We start from the raw sequence: 20,568 nt of genomic DNA, 5'->3' as shown, positions 1-20,568 counted from the left end.
AGACAAGGGAGTGATCTGGAAGCAAGAGGTAGTGTGGGGGAAAGGGAATCAGAAGGAAATGTTATTTGGGGTGGCATGGCATAGCTAGAAGTGAGTGCCTGTGCAAAAGACATAAAAATCTCCCAGAAAAAAAAACAATGGTCATAAAACCTTCTGAAGGGAGGAAAAAAAATACTGATTTGCACATTAGGAGAGAGCATTTAAATCTAACTAAAAATGTATGCATCTAGACTCGAATACCTGAATTAGCTACAATTAACCAAACTTAATTAAATTTATCTTTATTGTAAACATAACAGCACATGAAATTCCTCTGCAAGGGAAAAACCTTGAATCACTATTTGGGGAATATTGCTTCCTCAAGAAAAACAAAATATGTTTTAATCTAAAAGGACAAAATGAAACAAAGTAAGACTTGTTCTTTGCTTCATTAGGCAAAATTAGGTTTAAAGACACAGCACTATAGATTAATGAGAACTGGATTCCAAATATATTCTAATTGAAAACTCAGGGTCAACCATTACCTTTCTGTGACCCTGGTCCCCTGATGATTGCTATTATTTTTTCTTTGACATATATAAGTGACCTCATCTACTTGCACAGTGGCATGAAAAAAAAATGTCCTCACCAAGGGTGGTTTGATGAGCTGGAGGGATGCTCAGGTTGTAAAGAATGGGAACAGGTAGCAAATAGACCCACAGATGCTTATGGGATGCTGCCCAGCGAATCTCCATTAAGAAAGAAAGAGGCCAAGTGTTCATAAAGCATCTGTCAGCAACCAAATGGGACCAGAAGAGAGGTTAATAGGATATGAAATTCTGGCATTATCATAAGAATACAGTGTGAGAATGTATAAGACACCTTAAAAAAAACTGTAGATTTCTACTGAAAAGGGGGTGCTGTTGGGAACTGTTAGTGAAATATATGCATTTTATGCATTTGATGGGAATCAGTTAGCAAAATCCTATGACACTAGAGTATGTCTCCCACTGGCTGGGTTCCCAGAGAAGCCACTGATGTACAGTGTCCTGTAGCTCAAGCTTTTGTACATCAGCCTACACTTTCCCAGTCCCAGGGATTTCTCCTATAGCATGGAGTAGTAAGTGTGTCTGGGGAAGGAAGTGACGTGAATAATGCAAAGCAAGAAGTAGTTGCAGAAGCAGAGTTGACTCAGAATGAGTCTTTTCTGGTCCAAAAAGGAACAGATGGCCTTTGAATAATATAGTCCTGGCAATTTGTAGATGGAAGATGGAGAATACTTACTGATCATCTAGTTCTGATTTTCCTAGGGAGCTTATCCTGACAAATATTGCTTCCTTTTTCCTTGTTCTATCAAATCCTCTAAACAGGTGCTGTTTCCCCCACAAATCCTCCATTAGTTGGGTTTTAAAGCCCACAACACCATCAGATAAGATACCTAAGAGAGCATTCCACTTTAGGACACGTTAGGTTACACTGTCCACACAGCAACCACTGATCAGTGTTGAGAGCCACAGCCGAAATGGCCCCAGCAAACTTCCAGCTGCCAGCAAACTTCCAGCTGCCAGCTGATGATTGGCTCATAGTGGCCCCAGCAAACTTCTAGCTGCCAACTGATTGGCTCCTCTGCAGTGATGCTCATTGGGCTGTTTCCCCGCCCTTTCAGACCACAGAGCTGCTCATTGGAGGACTTTTTTGGCTCCACCCATGTGACCCAGCCAATAGGCTTCAAGAGCAGGAGGAGGTGGGAGGTGGAGAGGCTTGTGGGAAGCCAGTGGTGGCAGTTGGGCTCTGAAGGTTTTTCCTGAGGAGCTGTATGGTTTGGTGTGTGTGTTCTAAAAATAAAGTTCATTTCTTTTGACAAGTGGCTCCTGAATTGTGCCCAGCCAGACTGCAGCAGATCAGGTATGGCTACAGAATTCTGGAAAAGTAACTGGCCTGAACTGAGATGTACTGCATCAGCACAAAACATATTGATCTAAGACTTAGTACAAAACAGAGTGGAAAACATCTCGATAACTTTCATGTTGTTTACATGTTATAACGTTTTGAATATTAGGTTAAAATGCACTATTAAAGTTTACTTTTTAAAGTGTGTAGAGCTTGCCATTTGCAACTTCTACTTTATTTCCTAAGTTTATGTCAGTGCTTGAACATAGAGTCTTGCATATGTTAGGCAGGCTCTCTATCACTGAGCTATAGCTCAGACCCCTCAAATTTCCTTTTTAAAGTGTGGCTATAAGAAAATAAAAAATTATACATGTAGTTTGCATTTGTGACTTATCCTGTTTTCTGGTGAACAAGGTTACTCTAGAGGCAGCAAAGAACATGACCTCCTTAGAATGAGATCAGTCACATCTTCTTCAATTCCTCCAGGACAGATACATGGTGGTTTGCCTGGTTTAAATCTTTCCTGGGGCTTGGTAAGGAGTAGAGTAGAGGGTAAGTAGTCAACAAACACCAGCACCAATGTCCTAAAAATTGTGGAACATGTGTGGTGGATAATTTTGTGTCAATTGATCTGGGCTGTTGGGTGCTCAGACCTTTGGCCAAACATTATTCTGGGTGTGTCTGTGAGAGTGTTTTTGGAGGAGAGTCACATTTTAATCAGTAGATAAGGAAAGAAGATTGCTTTCCCTAATGTAGGTAGCCCTCGTCCAATCAGTTGAAGACTGAAAGAATGCAAAATCTGGGTAAGTGGGAACTCCTTCAGCCTATTGAGATGGTTCTCATAATTTGAATTAGACTGAACTACTGATTCTTCTTGGTTCTTAAGCCCGCCAGTATTCAGACTGGAACTTATACTGTCAGCTTTGCCCATTCTCCCGCTTTCTGACTGCAAGTCATAGGACTTCTCACCCTCCAAATGATATTAAGTTCATTTCTTATAATAAGTGTCATTATAAACATACACACAGCCATGTGTCACAAAGACGGGGAAACATGCTGAGAAATGCATCATTGGAGATCCTGTCATTGTGAGAATCTCACAGGGTATATTTACACAAACCTCCATGGTCTAGGTCAGTCATTCAATGGTGCCTCTTGATGCAGTCAAGATTCATAGTAAATGTGAGATGGACAACGCTGCAGCCGGCATATTATAGCATAACATTATACTGTGAAATTTTTTTTTTATAAATACGAGTATACTCTAAAATAATAGTAAAATTACAATAAATATATAAACCATTAGCAAGAATTTATTATCATTATCTTGTATCATGTGTCATAGTTTTATGTGATCTATTTTACTACGACTGGCAGTGAGATAGGTCTGTTTACACCAATACTACCATTGAACTGTGATCTTACAATGGCTACTGTGTCTCTAGGCAATAGAAATTTCCAGTTCATTATACTATTTTTAAAATATTTATTTTAATGGATCTATAATATTTGTACTTATCTATGGAGTACAGTATAATTATATATATATACATATATATATATATACATATATATAAAATATGTAATGATCAAGTCAGATGAATTAGTATTTCCATTATAATCTTATAGGATGAGTGTCATATACCGGTCTGTCACTAACTAAAATTTCACTATATGTCATGGTACTGTAAATATCTCCTATTAGTGATTCTTTTACCTGGGAAATATGATTTATACAACATGTATAAATTGGTTACTTTTATAATAGAATCTTCCACAATCTCAAAATTTCAAAAGTCAGTGAATAAGAGTTAAGTTGCCCGAAAATATTGTACAAATAACTCTAAGATGGGTTAATCTAATGATACTCTAAGTCTCAATTTGCCCATTGTAAAAATAATATCTCCCTCAAGGGGATACTGTGAGAGTTACAGAAGATGATGCCTAGGATAGTACTTGGTACCTATCAATTTTTACTCGAAAGTCATTTCATCTTTCATTCCTGTCTTGTTTCTCATGCAATAAGACTAGTAATCAAATGGTAGACACCACTGAGAAATATTTTCATTAGATAACTCATATGATGAGTTAGGTTTTGAAGCAGTAAGCAAAATTCATCTTACTTGCTTATATGCCTAAGGGCACTTGAACTTTTCATTATTGGGTCAGCACACTTTCAATGAAGGCAAGGTATACAAGCTACACAGCAACGAAACAGTTGGGGTTCCATCAGGGAGGGCTGCCCCAGGGTGGCGTTTGTGTGACAGGACTCATGCATGATAAGACTAGCGGCTCCCAATTCCAAGTCTACAGGGTTCTTTGCTTGGGTTGCCAACTCTTTGCAGTCTGAAAGCTCTTAATCTGCAATGTTCTAAACAATCACTAGAGTATTTTCTCTCTTTGGCAGGAGAACTGTGACAACGAGGACAGAGATATGCTGACACCAGAGAGAGGGAATTCCACTGTGTTGTCAACAGGCAAGCCGTTTTCTCTCTCTGGTGGCTTTTATTCAATAGCTTGTAGTTTTCTGACAAATATACTGTCTTTCTAATTTATATTTTATGAAATTCTGCTCTAAATAAAAGAGATGAGTTGATTTCTGTAGTTTACCTGAGGTTTCTCACTTGTACAAACTGAATGCCATGAAAAGTTAGGAAGTCCTGTGATTACAGATCATGAAAAGATGATAATGAAGAGCACAAATTGCAATTCACACACAGAAAAGGTCATAGAAATGAGTATCATTAATGATCATGTCTCAAGTCTGAAGGAAATGCATACGGTTATGGAAATGATGAAAAGGATGGAAAACTGGACGCTCTTGGGCAAACGATAAACTGTTTCCAACTATAAAGACAGAACGGATCATTAGGCATCTTTACCTGGAGCTTAAAATAATCACCTAATTGGAGGGATGTTTTCTTCTCTATAAATCAGGTTCACATACACTTCCTCATTAGACTGCACCACACAACTGTGTGACGGGGAAAGTACTCACCATGCCTTGACAGAACAGAGGCTGGGAGAGCCTGCTTGCCTTTAGGTCAGCTCCACATGAACCTGGAGTGGGGAGACCTGATTGAGCAGCTTCCTAGATCTCTGCACCTTGGCCGCTGTTTGGACGATGGTCCTTTTGCTGAGGAGAAGCCTCCCTGAACTTTCCAACTCCTCTTTGAGAAGTAAGGGAATGCATACAACCTATAAGGTGCTGTAAAGTTGGCTCTTTCATTGTTTAATCACTTAATATTTTAGCAAATGGAATCACTCCTCAGAAAAGGGAGGATCTCTCATCTGAGATAAAATTTGAGGACCGAGTTTTCTGTATTTTTTTTAATAAACAAAGATTTTAAGAACTGAAAACTGTTAAGAGTCATTTTCCTAGGAGAGGGAGAGTCTTGGTGTTAAATCATACCAGCCACTGAGGAACAGCCAGGTAGGAAAGGGGTTAAAGAAGAGACTGGGGTGAAGGAGGTAAAACAATCCACATGGCAGAGGGAGAGAAAGCTGTTTGTCATACATTAAATAGTTTGCCTAACTGTCTAAATGTGTTACATATTTTTAAATAAATAGGAACACAAGCAACCACCTCTCTTATCCAAGTCCCATAAGGTGCAAGCATTGCTCACTTTTTAGGTGAGACCACTGGCCTAACTTCAGGTTATTTCTTGCCGGACATTGAATTCCTCTCAGGTTTGAACAAGATGGATGCCTGCCCATATCCCCACCACATCCATACACAACAGCAAAAAAAAAAATCAAAGCTTTATTCCTCTTTCCTCTTCCAACTCATTTGCTTACTAAGAGCCAAAGCAGACCAAAAAGAGAGAAAAGTGAAGGGTGGAGTAGGTTTGGACCTAGCTATTCAAGTCTAAAGACTTTCAGAGCATGTTCATTAAACTTGGCATTGAGGGATAATATCACAGGATCATAACATTCTTGGAAATTATCTAGGGTAATTCCTTTTTAAAAAAAAACATGAGGACTGAAACCCAAAAGTGTCAAATAATTTTGCACAGGTTACAGAGCTGGTTGGAGGATCCAGACATTCTTTTTTCCATCACAACAAGCTTCCTATCTATGGAAGTTATGGTTAAGGATGACCTTGAAATTATTGGTAAGTTAATTAAAAAAAATTTTTTTTTAGTTGCAGTTGACACAATACCTTTATTTTATTTATATGTGGTACTGAGGATTGAACCCAGGGCCTCGCACATGCCAGGTGAGCACTCTACCGCTAGCCCCTGATCAGTTAATTTTTAAATCTACAAGTGACAGCTAGTATCCTAAGTAGTTCTCAGGCCTACAGAGTTTAATTTTAAATCAATCTCATGAAGAAGTTATTATTATTACAGTGGTTTTATATGTAGGGAAACTGTAGCAAACTTGAACAAATTTCTAAGATCATTCAGCTAGCCAAAACCAAGAGCTGGGATCCACTCCCAGGCAGTCTGGTCCAGGAACCCACATTTTCATCTGCTTAATTGACTCTCTTAAAAAAAAATGTTGTTAAGGTTTATGTAAGCCTTGGAAGTTTTATAACATTTTTGTATTTTAACTGCAATTTGCATTAATGATCAAAGTATTAATTTGCTAAATAGCTGATCTACAGATATACTTCTCCATTTTCAGAGCCTGAGGCTTAAAACTTACACTTTTTAGGATCAACTAGGAAGAAATCAAGTTAATGGAAGGAACCCACTAATGGAAGGAGGCTGCTTTCTTGAACAGACAAGTTCTAAAAATATTGCAATGAGAAAAGTCTGGCTGAGGAAAACTGGATACATACAGGAAAAAAAGTCAAGTTGGAAAATATAGATTGGCTTAAGCAAGTTGTGGATGCTAGGCAGTTATAAATTGAGACATAAATCTTCTTAGGTTTGAGGTATACATATTGCTCAAGCCATAAACTGAAATTTCTTTTAATAAAGTCCATGTCACCATGAGGATTTAAATGTATACACAGTGGTACACAGACAGTACTCTGTGCCCATGTTGAACTAGCCTTTTCTAATTTTCCCAAGTAAGGTTTCTAAATGGGCCAGTTTATCAGTGGTCAACCACAGCAATCAGTACGCGAGGCCTAATTCTTCTAGGCCTCTCTTTTTTTTTAATAATTTAGTTTTTATTTTTTTTTTAAGAATTTTAACATTTATTTTTTAGTTCTCGGCGGACACAACATCTTTGTTGGTATGTGGTGCTGAGGATCGAACCCGGGCCGCACGCATGCCAGGCGAGCGCGCTACCGCTTAAACCACATCCCCAGCCCCTCTAGGCCTCTCTTGAATGGAAACAGCCCTGCCTAATCCACACCATTAAACGGACAGGTGCCGGGATTTAAGATGTCTTTCTCTGGTTGCTGAGCACTTCTGTGAACTAACCTAATTTGCCACATACAGTAATGAGACTCAGTAAATGTAGATAGCTTCTTACAAGAACACAGGCCGACTTACCTGTTTTCTCACCTACAACCTCATGATATACTGCAATGAAAACAATTCTCAGAGAAAATTCTACAAGTTCCAATATTTCTTAGGTGGTGGGTACAAATATACATCTTTTTTTCCCTCACAAATGTGGGAAGCCCTGGCCCTCTGCCTTTTGGGGTACTTTGATTAGTACTTTGTTCAGCGACAATATTCTTCTTTTTTTTAATTAGAGCATAATAGTTACACATAGTAATTGAATTCATTCTGACAAATTCATACATACATGGAATTTGATTTACACAATTTCAGCCCTGGTTTCTTCTCTTTTCCCTTTTCTCCTCTCTCCCCCTATTTCCCTTCCTTTACTCCACTTATCTTCACCTTCCTTCTCAGAATCAAGTGCCCTTCACCTGACTAGGGAGGCGTGGCAATAAGAATAGGACATAACTGAGGAAGTGTCCACCTGGGATGCTAGATAGGTCTACAAGCTCACTGAAGCATTGTTCAGGAAAGGATTGATACTCGAGGTCCTTGCTTTCATCCTAAAAGGACAGAGGGGCTTTCTAGCCAAATGAATGTTTTGAACACTACTTGCTTCATCAATGAAAAAATATTTCTCTGCTGCAATTTAGTAATATTGGAATCATGGATAATGATTCCGATAGAGATCTAATAGAGGTCTCTGAATTTTGGATTCCTACAGGGGTACTTCAAGTATTAACAAGACACCTGAGAAAGTGTTATTACTTCACACAGCATACATTTATGAGAGGTTCATACTGAAGTGTTTAACAATAAATCATAGATAATATAACCACATTGGAAAAATCAATGATCCAGGGTACCGCAATAGTTTATACTCTTATGCCACGTGGTTCTGAAGACAGTCTCCCTCTCTCTCTCTCTCCCTTCCTTCTGCTCCCCAGCCTCACCTGGTAAGGCTCAGAGTAGATTTGTGGCTTGCCTGACTCCATGCAAACATCATAAACACAGGAAGGTGGGAGGACTGCCAGTTTTCCATTTGCAAACAAAAGCCACCTGCATCTAAGGGAGCACTTAGCTATAACAGGAGACTTCTGGCTGTAAGACAAAGGCAAATCAAACAAAGGAGGGAAAGAGATACCTCTAAATTGTTCTCAGGAGATAGGGAGCTAAAATGGAGTTATTTCATCTATTCATTCATTCTACAAAACATTTACTCTGTTCTACTATATTCCAGGTCCTGTGCTAAGTGCTGGGATCCAGCAGAGAAAAAGATATGCAAGGTCTTAGTACAGAATTATAAATTTATGTACACACAAAGAACTGTATCTACTGATTACCAGCATAATTTGAGATTTGCTTGATAAGAAGAGGCAAAACTATGAAAAGATCTGGAAACTATTTCAGAAAAAGGAAATGAAATAAAGCCAATAATACTGAGTTCTAGAGTGTTTAAAGACGAGGTTAAAGAGATTAAAAAGGTCTCTGCTTTAGAGACCAGGGAAAGGCCCTGGGATATAAAGTAATAAGCAGGGGAGTGAGATGGTTTGACTGACTTTTCAGAAAGATGACTCCACCTGTTGTATGGAGGCTAGACAGTTGTAGTACTAGAGGAAAGAGACAGCCAGGACCTATTGTAGCATTTAGACAAAATATGGTAACACCTTGGAGCAGGGTGCTGGAAGTAAAGATGGATGTTGGGTGATGTATTTAGGATAAGGTTTGATGTAGAAGTGAAAACACTTGCTGATGATAGGGATGTGGAATGGGAAAGGAAAAGAAAAAATAAGGACGATATCTAAATATTTTATCCTACTTTTCCCTCTCCTAAACCTTTGAACAACTATTGAATTGTGGTGCTGGAGGCCAAACTTGGCTCAGATACAACCTTCTAAATTAATGTGTACCCTCCTGAAACAGACTTGTTTTGAAATTAAGGGCAACTTTCTCATAACTTGCTTTTTTGCATCCACTTATTTCCTCATACTGAGAGTAAAGACTAAAGGGCCGTCTGCTTCCCCACCCTGATGGGTGGCAGAGAACCCCAGCCTGGCATGTTTTTGAGTGACACAGCCTAACTAAATTGGCATGTTTATTTCCTGCCTTTTTTTCCCCACTCTGTCTTCTCTTCTAAAACCTTCTCACATTCCTAATTCCCCTGAAGAATGGGGATTTGATACAGAAAACCTCTCCTCTAACTTCCTCAAAGCTGGCTTTGAATAAAAATTTTCCTTGTCAATTTTATTCCTAAATATTTGTGCCATGTAATGATCCATAGAGCCATTCCCTCCAGTAAGACTCTAGGCCTTTGGATGCTTCCATTTAATCTCTATCACCTCTGACCTGGCTTCTAAAAAAAATTCCAAACTACTCCCAATTTACCTTTTTTGTAATGTGTCTCTCATGCGGGTCATCATGCCATAGTAAAACCCTGATCATCATAGAGTGTTGCCTCTCTGCCTACAAGACAACATCCATTTTCTTGTAGTCTTATACAAGATCTGTCCCCTGTCCCTCTCTCCATTTCTGTCATCTTTTATCATGTGCTTCTCTCTCACCTCTCCTCTCTACATCTTTCACGAAGGCCATCTTGAGCTCTTTGGACTTCTCAGAACCTACCATGTTCTCCCTACATTGCTCTCTAACTTGGAAAGCCCTCCGAAGCATCTCATTCATCTGGAATGTTTTTCTGTTTGGGAGTCAAATGAGACGCCTCATACCCTGCCTTCTTCAGTCTCGCTTTAGCTGTCACCGTGACTTGTCTATACTTGAGCATTGCATTGTACTTGTAAGGTTCTGTTCACATAACTTCTCCCTCCCTAGATTATAAACTCCTTGAGAGAAAGCATCTGAAGTGCCCTTTTTGCATAGCCATGTGCTTTTCAAAAAGACTGGAACATATCAAATGGCCAATAAATATTAACTGAACAATTAAATGAACAACCTCTATATTATTTCCATCAAGCAATCATTGAGCCTCTGCATAAATCTTGTAGCTAATACACTACAAATTCAGTGCCTCTCATACACTTCTTCCATTTATTTTTGTCCATTTCTCATTGCCCACTAACCTTGGTCCTCTTTGGTTCTCTAGTTTTTCACATATTTATTATATTCCACAATTAAAGGAGTCAAGGAATGAGATAGGAACTTCTGCTTTGCTGATATCACACTCTAATGTGAAGCAGAAATGGAGAACGAGAAATAAAGAAATTAAGAGTGGCAAGTTTTATCAGGAAGTTATTAAAAAATTGATAAAGATAAAAGAGTTATTAAATTGGGCAGTCAGGGAATGCCTTTCTGAGGAGGTAACATTTAAATTGACATTTGAGTGTAAAAAAATAAATAAGAATCAGTCTTGGGAAGATTTGGGGAAGAGGATTCCAGACTGAATGAACACTTATTTCTGAAACAGACTGAATTGGGAGCCCCTCTAAAATTGAGAGCAATTTCCTTATGGTGACAGTAGAGGCTGACAGGGTTACAACCCCCTGACCTGTGCCCTGTGCCTTCATTAGGGATGGATGACAGCACCCCTAACCTATGGCACATCAATGAAGCTGAGAATGGAGGCTGCCCTTCCTCTGGCCTCACACAAGCTAACTCAAACTGCAGATGCATATTTCCTGTATTTTGTCTCACTTTACTGCATCTTATCTTTTAAAGTCCTTCCTTGCCTGACAGCCTCCTCAGATTATATCTTTGAAACAATGTTTCCTCTACCATCCTTCAAAGCTCGCTTTGAAGAAAACCTATTTTCCTACCAATTTAACTTTGAATATTTCTGGGGCAGGAGTGATGGAGCCTAGCTTCGTCCTCTGGCCAGGGAATCCCAAGCCAAGGAGAGAGTGGGAGAAGGTAGGCACAAAGGGGTGGGCAGAGCTGGATGACACAAAGTGCTGAAGGCATGATATGGAGTTTGGATATTAAGTACAATGGGATCCAACTGGAGGACTGTCATCAGGGTAGCGACATGACCTGAATTACACATAAAAAGGCACTTAAGCTACTGTGAAGAGATTGCGTTATAAGAAAGCAAAAAGTAGTAGTAATGGACAAAAGTGAAATTGAATGAATTCTGGTTATTTTTTTGGAGGTGCAGCCATATGAACAGAGGTGAAGAAATCTAGGAGGAGGCTTTCATATAGAAGAGTCATCTAACCGCAAAGCCAAATAGCCAGCTCTTCCTTACAAATTGCAATGCGATCTCCTACTGGCCCTAGTAGCCTTCCTTGACTAGATTTCCAAGACTATTCACTCCCTTAAACTGGGCAATGTTCTTCTGTTATGTAGCCATAACCACAGTAGCTCCTCTGGAAGCCACAGAATCCAGTCAATGCCTAGTAAACTATACTTGTGGTATTGATTTATTAAAGCTAAGAATAGGACTTCCCTTTTACCTATATTAAATTCTTCTCATTGAATTCACTCCATCTCCCAGGGGCGCTTTCTGCTTCCTTCCTCTTCTTATTTTTTTTCTTTCTCCTTCCCATCTATTCCCAAAGTGTCTATGTTTAAATTAACCATTGACTTCATTAAACAGCAACAGGCCCACAGGGGCAGCAATGGTTCAAAGTAGGACTGCTATTCTGAAGACAGAGGAAAACCAGGCCATTTAGATTTACAATTTTAAAAACAGAAAGGGTTTACTTTGACCTGGCTCCTGATGAATTAGAGTATTTCTGCATTTTAAAAGTCCATTTGAATATCAATTCTCCTCTTTCATCTAGGTAGTCATCTTAAGGAAATCATGGATGTGCTAATGAGAGACATAATAAGCCTAGGAAATGAGAGTATGGGGAAAAAATGGGTTTGGAATTTGCTACAGACACTTTCCAATTATGAGCAGGTAGCTTTAATTTCTATGAGCACAGAAACATGGAAACTATCCTTAGACTGGCATGTCTGAGACCTATGTCACAGAGCAGCCTGCCAGATCTTGCTGTCACTCTTAGGCCTTGGCACTCCCAATAGTTGTCTGCCTCCCTTCTAGACTCTGTCTGTATAGGAAAAAGATCTTTAAATACAACATGTCTCTGCCAGTTCTTCAGCAAGATCCTTCCACCTCTCTCTCTTCAACTTTACCATTCCTTTCCCTCACCCTATCCTCCCAACCGAGCAAAAAAACATCAGGCAAACTTAAAGCAGTTTGCCTTAAATAGAGCTCTGTCATTTAGCAAGCAAACCATTTTTTTTTGTTGTTGTTGTTGTTTCAAGCCAATGAGTTCTTATTGAATTATTAGAGATCCCACTTTCTAAATTTATCAGATTACCTATGGTTTTTCTCCATTAAAGCCAAGCCTACAGATAGTTGGATAGTAAGATTTTGTACCCAATTCTATTTTCTAAAGTTCACTGACAACATTTTCAATCAGGCTTCTCCAGGTAAAGGAACGGATTTCATTTAATCTTTTTAAATGCTACAGTTTTAGAAAATTAGGGGATATAAGGATGAGCATAAGTCATATTCTTAAAGGCAGAAAAAATTGTTTTAAGGCCTAGATATGATAAAGAAAAGGCTTAATCCAAGTGTTACATTAGAATACAGAAAAAAACACTATAAAAATATTTTTAATGAAATATTTGCTGTGATAATATCTCTGCAAGCCCCATTTTGCCAATAGTGGGGACTGCTTCAACTTAACTACTGTGCTGGACCAGAGTTTTTGAAGAATTTTCTACAGAAATTAGATGACCCAGTGAGTGTCTTTTAAATGAGTCTACCTGAATATCAGTTTCAAAAAAATGAAAACCATTTGTTATTTCAGATAAGCTGATATCTGCTTCCTATAATTTCAAGAAATAAGTGTGTCTACCTTATAGATATACAGGATTAAGACAATGCACTTCAGAAGATTTTTATCCCTTTACATAGAAACATTTAAAGGTCTTTTATAAAATATTTTGCTTATTCAAAAACATAAAGAGGGCTGGGATTGTGGCTCAGTGGCAGAGTGCTTGCCTGGCATGTGTGAGGTACCTGGTTTTAGCCTCAGTACCACATAACAAATAAAATAAAGGCATTCTGTCCATCTACAACTACAAAAAAAAAAATTTAAAAAGAATGGACAGTAATGCTGAGTATTTTCTATTTTTTTTTTTGTGTGTATGTGCTTTTCATTAAGATAGAGCCTCTCCTAAATAGTCTATAGCAAAACATTACAATAATTTTTCATGCTTTAATTTCTTTTCCAGAAGTATTTTCTTCAGATAAAACTGATTTTGGGTAGCAAATCTCAGAATAAAAGGCCATAAACTTCATTAAGTGAAAAACATGAGCTGTCAAGTTTCTCTGCTAAACGTCTTTAGCCCTTTCTTAATGACCACATTGATGAAGTACACTTGGCACATAAATCGGTTGATGAAATGAAGGTCCTTAATGCAGAGTGCAAACAAGACTCAGAGTAATTGCATAATAGAGGCCCAATAAAGATTTAACAAGCATCCAACAATCTAATACAACCATGAAACTCTGTCTGAAAAATAAATACAATATTTATTAATAACCTACAAATAGCCCATAGTGCAAATAGGGTAGAAATGGAATAGCTATAATAAAAAGAGACAATAATGAAAATGAGGAGAGATTTCCTCCTTCTTAAAGTATCACTTCCAAGTACTCCCAACAAATGAGGAAAAAAACAGTATCGCCAATGCTTAAATTCTGGGAGCTTTACGTGAGTGCTCCTGATAATAAGTCTCTCACTTATGTGTTGTGCTTCTTTCCTCTGCTTCCACTCTGCCCAGGTAGGACCCTTACCTCCGTCTCACTGTGGACTTCCCAACGTGCTCCACTCCTCCCATCTGACATACATTCCCATAAGGTAGCCTCCCCTCCCTTCAAATGATTAACTGCAGACCTTTCTTACTTAGGGTTTGAGGGCTCTGGGGGAAATATCTTGGTCCATTGGCCTCATAATACCTGCCAGGATGGCAGGCAGTCATCAGATTTTGCTCAGGCAAAATCAACAATGAAACCTCTACTTTTCGTCTATGAGCAAAAATACAAAGTGTCTTTTCAAATGCTTTAGATTTTCAGAAAGACTATTTAAGAAGAACGACCTCCTAGAAAGAAGTAGAGCTCTTTGGGATGAAAGCAGTTTCTACCAAGACAGGGGAAAGACGATGCTGTTTATAAGAGAGGTGTGTGACAGCCAAGCTGCTCGCTCAAGTAGTGAAACAGGTCAGGGAAAAGTCATCCAGACTGACAGCCCTGACTGCAGACTTCTCTTTTCAGTCTTTAGTCTTCTCTGTGTGGCTGACCACACATGCCCTCTCATCATCTCCCTGTCCATCTTCTCTCTCTTTTACACACACATACTACATAGAGTGCCATGAAAACATCAAACTTTTACAGAATGAGATGGTTCTGGCTACAAAAACTTAGGATGCATTATCTAGAATGTTAATGTCCATAAACTCATTGATTTTTCTTGTTTAGTTCTGCTCCTCTCTGATAGCTAAATAGAAATGAAATTGTCAAATCTGATACAACTGAGGACCTTAATGCCCCTTTCCCTGTATTACAGGGTCCCTGTAATGCAATGTTGCTTACTGTTGAAACAGGGATAGAATATATATAAATGCAAATTCTGAACCACCTATCCTTAACTTCTGGAACCTGTTAGGTATCTCCTCCCTGGTGAAGTTCTCTTATTGCCTCAGCTATGAGAAAATACAAGAAGAAATTCTGCCATCCCAAGCTTCACTTCATCTAAGGGAAGTGAATTTTCTATTGACTTCTCTGCATTCTCTTATGTTACCATATTTTTATTGCCTTGATTTTTCTTGATAATTCAATTTAGAAGTAGATAGGGTACAAAGAAATAAATGCTAATAGAAACACATTTCGAAGTATTCTAAGGAACAGAGAAAAACCATATAAACTGCAAATAATCTTTTTTCCAATACTATTCTATTTCTCTAGTTACATATAAGAAAGGGAACTCAAAATTAAGAAGAAGCAAAGAAACTATACTTTCTCGGGAAAAAAACAAAGCAACTAAGTAAGCACAATTTAATTGTGAGAAAATAGAAAATAAAACAGTTCAGGGGGCATGCATATGTCACCACAGCGAGTATAGTTTGTTTGAAGTTAAGAATTTACTGAATGTTATCTAAAGGAAAGACTTGGTGAAGTCATTTGTTCCATAAAACAATATGTAGAAAGAACCAAATAACAACTATTATAACAACACTAGAAATAAAGATAACTAGCATTTAATCAGTAATATTCTGCCATGTAACTACACTACATGTTTCCTAAAACAATTCTGCAAGGTAGGTATTGCTACTTTCATTTCACAAATTTGTAAACTGAGACTCAGAGCAGTTAAGTAACTTGTTCAAAATTATAATCTAATAAATAGCATAGTAAGATTCAAGCCAACCTGTATTTTGAAAGCCTTTGAATCTTCAATTAAACCAGTGATTTCCCACTAATCTAGATCAAGATTAGAAAATCAAATGCTCAGAAAGGCTAACCAGGCAGTAAAAATAGGAAAAGCAAGCTGGTTGCAAGGGCAATCAGCAACACAATTAGCACTGAAGAAAGGCTGTGGCAAACTGGAGAGCCCTTGCATCCCTTTTACAGAGGTTCAGCGCCACTCAGCTTTAAGTGGTTGCTACCATGATGCAATGTGGAATTATTATTATAGAAGCTTTCAATCATCTTGGGAATCCAGAAGTGCCTAGTTTTATGGAAACCATCTTGCTTTTAAATATTGGCATAAATGTGGCTTGCCAATCAAACCACATCATCAACCTGTGCACCATCTGGTCTAGACATGGTCTTAAAACATCAGTGTCAACCTTGCTTAGTTCTCACTGTTAGGCAGTCAAAATCTACTCAGCACCATGGGTGGGCAATGAATGGTCTTTGGATGGCTGGAGAGAAGTATTAAATGCTTTTCAATTAGAACCAGTCTCAGACTTAAGCAGTAGAAGTAACTCAGTCAGAACAAGTGGTTCTTAGTGTTGCCCAAAATAGACAATGGTGTGGTTCACACTGAATCCTGCTTGTGCGTTTCATAGACTTTTGCATGCATTCCTTCAAGGGCCATAGACTTCATTATACCATTTATAGGATCCAATTACTAGCCGTCTCTTGGATGCCATTTTCATCAGACTTACTGAGATGTGCCCTGTGCACTCTACCTTTTCATATTATCAGCTAACATTTCCATCCAAGTACTGGAAATGTCTCTAATTTTGTTCTGACACATCAAAGCCGACACAGCCAACTTTCATTTCTAAATTTCTGGTTGCAGAGAACCTTTGAAAATGAGCTCAACACTAGGCAAGTGCTCTTTCTGCTTCTCAGTAATAGGGACACTTCCAATTCTCCTGAGACCCTAAATGCGTAGACTTAGAAATCCAACAAGAGTACCATCATAAGGAAGACGCTCTGCCAAGTTCCCTAATTTTAAATGCACACCTGTAGGATAACTAAGAATCATGCTAACTTTGGACACAGGCATCAGTCATACAAAGTTATAGCTTGTTTATAATATAATGTTCCTGGCACTAAAGGTTTCTCCAAAATGCTCAAACTAGACTTCATATCTTCTATCTCTTTTTAAGATTATAGAAAAATAAAGATATACATTCATACTGTCATTAGAAGATTTCTTCCAGGTTTCTAGACTTTTAGCTGGATCTTATCTGGAATAGCTACCCTTAATTTTGTTTGTAAGTTGGGCCTACACTTTCACATATTCAAAAATCTACCACCTTTGGATCAAAAATATTTCAAAAATTTTGTGTTTGTATTGACCATGTACAGACTTACTTTGTTCTTATTATTCCCTAACAATATGGTATATAACCATTTGCATAACATTTACATTGTTTTAGATATTATAAGTGATCTAGAGATGTTTTAAAGTATACAAAGTATACAAGAGGATGTGCATATACAAGTATTATGCTTTTTATATAAGGGACTTGAGCATCTGTGGATTTTGGTATCCACAGAGGTCTTAGAGCCAGTGCCCAGTGGATATGGTTGGACAACTGCATAGCTCAATGGAAACTACAGGGAGGCAGGCAAGAATGCTGAGTTACTGGACAAACTCACATATGTGAACACTGGGTATATGGTAAGTCACCAAGATACTAAGCCATTCCCATAACACTTAAGATGGGGCCCCAAATTTCAGCATTTGTATTCTTACCTGCAAATCTTCTGCTCTTCATATTCAGATCTTTTTTTTTTTTTTTTTTTTTTTTTTTTTTTTTTTTTTTTGGTGCAAGGCATCAGCTTTGCATACCTCTTGCTGAAAAACAAAATAAATGCCTCCCATTTATTTTTTATGCTAGAATTTTTTTTAAAAATCCCTTTTTAAGTTTTTATATATTTAGTCTAACTCCAATTTATGCCTAATTTGAATAGCTGCATCTTTTTTGGCTTATTTTAATTTATTAAAATATTGTCAGTGAAAATTTCCTTCTAGAAACCTGAGAGCTTTTGAGATACCATATTCATGTCCTCCAAAATGTGGTCCATGGAGCTTTAAATAATGTCTTTAAAAAAAAGAAAGAAAAAATGTGGTTCACCTTCATGACTTAAGAATCATTAGAACTAAAAATGCCTTGTTATTTTGATTTTGATTGTCTATACTCTCCACATGCTTTTTTCTATGCAGAATATTGTTTCTATAGCACTTTACACCTGAAAATTTCCTACTGATATAAATCTGAATGGTATAGTATGGTGACATCCTGTTTCAGGGTGACCATACACTGAAGTTTTCACAAGGATAGTTCTGGTTTTCCTGTTGTCCTGGCATAAATGTCAAGTGTCCCTTTCTCACCCAGAGCTATTCCAGATTGATTCATTAAATGGTTACTATATGTCATGATTCTTTTCTTCAGAGTACTCTGTAAATTACAGGTTAATGGGAACAACTTAAATGAATTTGTTAATAATGTTCTCCTTGTAATAGAAGTGAGCCAGCAAAATTGTTTGAAACTGCTTGCTTTAGATATTGTTCGTGTATTTCTCCATGGTCAGAAATCCACATGATAAATAATCGCTTGAGTTTAGTTTCAAAATGTTTTCTTCTCTCTGAATAAATTTGATATCATTCTCTGCTTGTCAAATGAGACTATAAAAACTATGTGCAATTATTTTTTTTTTGCATTGGCTGCCAGGAAATAAAGCCTAACTTATTTTGAAATTAGTGCAATCTTTTTAAAAAAGTACCTGGAAACATCTATTCTCTCTGCATCCTTCAGACAGACCCTGTGTTCTTTGATCCAGAAATGCTTTGCCTTTGACTGTCATCCTTTTCATTTAGTCTTTTGGAAGTTGGTGAGGTATACATTTATATTAAGTATAAAATGCCCAAGATACCAAAATTTCTCAGTAGCCTTCCCAGTTTTAATTGAGATAAAATAGGCAGTGGTAGAACTAGCACTGGCCTGTTGTTCTACTGAGGATGATTTTTTTTAAGAGAGAGAGAGAGAGAGAGAGAGAGAGAGAGAGAGAGAGAGAGAGAGTTTTTTTTTTTAATATTGATTTTTTAGTTTTCGGTGGACACAGCATCTTTATTTGTTTGTGGTGCTGAGGATTGAACCCAGGGTCGTGCGCGTGCCAGGCGAGCGCGCTACCGCTTGAGCCACATCCCCACCCCTGAGGATGATGTTTTCTTGCTATAATTAGGAAGATAATACCATTCTCAAGCTGGAATCCTGTGTGTGAGGTATCCTAAACCCTCAATATTCATATTGTCCTTTCCCATCCATGTAAAAATCTGGAGGAAACAAAGAAAATTGTTATGTAAGAAGGCCTTGGAGTGGGGTCCCCAGATCAAACACCATGACCAATCCAGACTGCGAAGGATCGTGTGCACAACCTTGCCCACACCATCACCCAAGTGGTAAAAAAAATCTAGAGTCTGCTATGTCAGGATAGAAAGCAGGAGAGGGAAAGGCCAACATCTCAGGTGCAAAACATAAAAACAGTTGAGGCTGGTTTCTGAAAATAGCTGAACTGGGATGCAGAAGGAGGACTTTGGGCCAAACTTGGAAGAGGTGAACATCATCAAAGACAGAGAACTAACTGAAACATAATCCCTCCTCTGAAAACAAAAACAAAAGTAAAATGATCAGTAATAGCTACCTTTTTGAGTGCTTGCTATGAAAAAGACATTAGTGTTAGAAATTTCCAAGGATTAAATAATTTATAATAGTTCATTAAATTTAAGCTTTTACCAGTTTAAGAAGCATTATCATATTGTGTACCACTAAGAAAGAAAGAAACATGCCATCAGTTATTCTACAATCCCTGTTGACTCTAATATCAGAAATGTTGAAATTTTTAAAACTGTGCTTTTTATTTTTTTACCTGGGAAAGCAATTCTTACAACTCTATTATAGAAGTATGTGCTATCTGCTATCTTTGATTTACAAATGAGGAAACTAAATCTTCATCACTTTCTCAAGGTTAGAGAACTAATAAGTGTAAAAGTCAGTATTCCAATTGGGGTGATCTAAGTTTAGAATTGTGTGCTCTCTAGACTTATCCATATTCCATTTCCCACAACACTGATATCAGCACCTTCAAAGACAGTTCATTCCACTGTCAGTGCTTCAGCTTGGAATATCTTTTTTTTATTGAACTGGATAATAATAAAATAATATCAGCATCAATAGCTACCATTTATATACCAGATGGGATGCCAGGTGCATTATAGTAGTCTAGAAGTAGTCTCCAAATGCTGGTCAAGCAACCCATGTTAGACTGATTACACAAAAGTCCCACTTATGCTGGTTTTACTTTCCAGGTCCTTTACCATAAGTGAACTTCAGATTCTGTGGGTCTAAGTTTGGGTGATAAAATTTTTGGCCAGGCATGGTGGTACATGCCTGTAATACCAGCGCCTTAGGAGGCTGAGGCAGGAGGATGGTAAGTTCAAAGCCAGCCTCAACAACTTAGTGAGGCCTTAAGCAATTTAGTGAGACCCCGTTTCCACCCCCCACGACCCCCCCCAAAAAAAAAGATAAAATAGGGCTGGGGATGTGTCTCAGTGGTTAACTGACCCTGGGTTCAATCCATGGTACCAACAATAAAATAAAATAAATCAGATATTTTGGGAGGCATTTGTAAGAAAATCTTACTTCAAAATCCTATAAATAGGTATAGGTATACAACTTTTTAAGCAGATCTTTCCACTGGATCACAGACTCCTGACTCTAGTGGGCTTTCCCATTTCAAAAACCAAACACCACGTTTTCAAAACACACAAATTGGCATTGTGTAGCAGTAGGTACCATTAAGTCTAACTGA

The 20,568-nt window shown here is 38.0% G+C and overlaps 1 protein-coding gene across 5 annotated transcripts in view; it reads right to left on the bottom strand.

Moving 5' to 3' along the window:
• KCNN2 (potassium calcium-activated channel subfamily N member 2) overlaps positions 1–20,568 on the bottom strand; it is a 439,076-nt gene that overhangs the window by 236,809 nt on the left and 181,699 nt on the right. For all 5 annotated transcript variants that reach the window (XM_081304749.1, XM_081304748.1, XM_081304751.1 and 2 more), the window contains one exon: positions 17,453–17,554. The gene's annotated coding sequence lies outside the window, so the exon portion shown is untranslated. The remainder of the gene's footprint in view (positions 1–17,452; positions 17,555–20,568) is intronic.

Source organism: Spermophilus citellus (genome assembly GCF_964194105.1).
Source record: "Spermophilus citellus genome assembly, chromosome: 1".
Taxonomy (NCBI): domain Eukaryota; kingdom Metazoa; phylum Chordata; class Mammalia; order Rodentia; family Sciuridae; genus Spermophilus; species Spermophilus citellus.
This window is presented reverse-complemented; position numbering and strand designations above follow the sequence as displayed.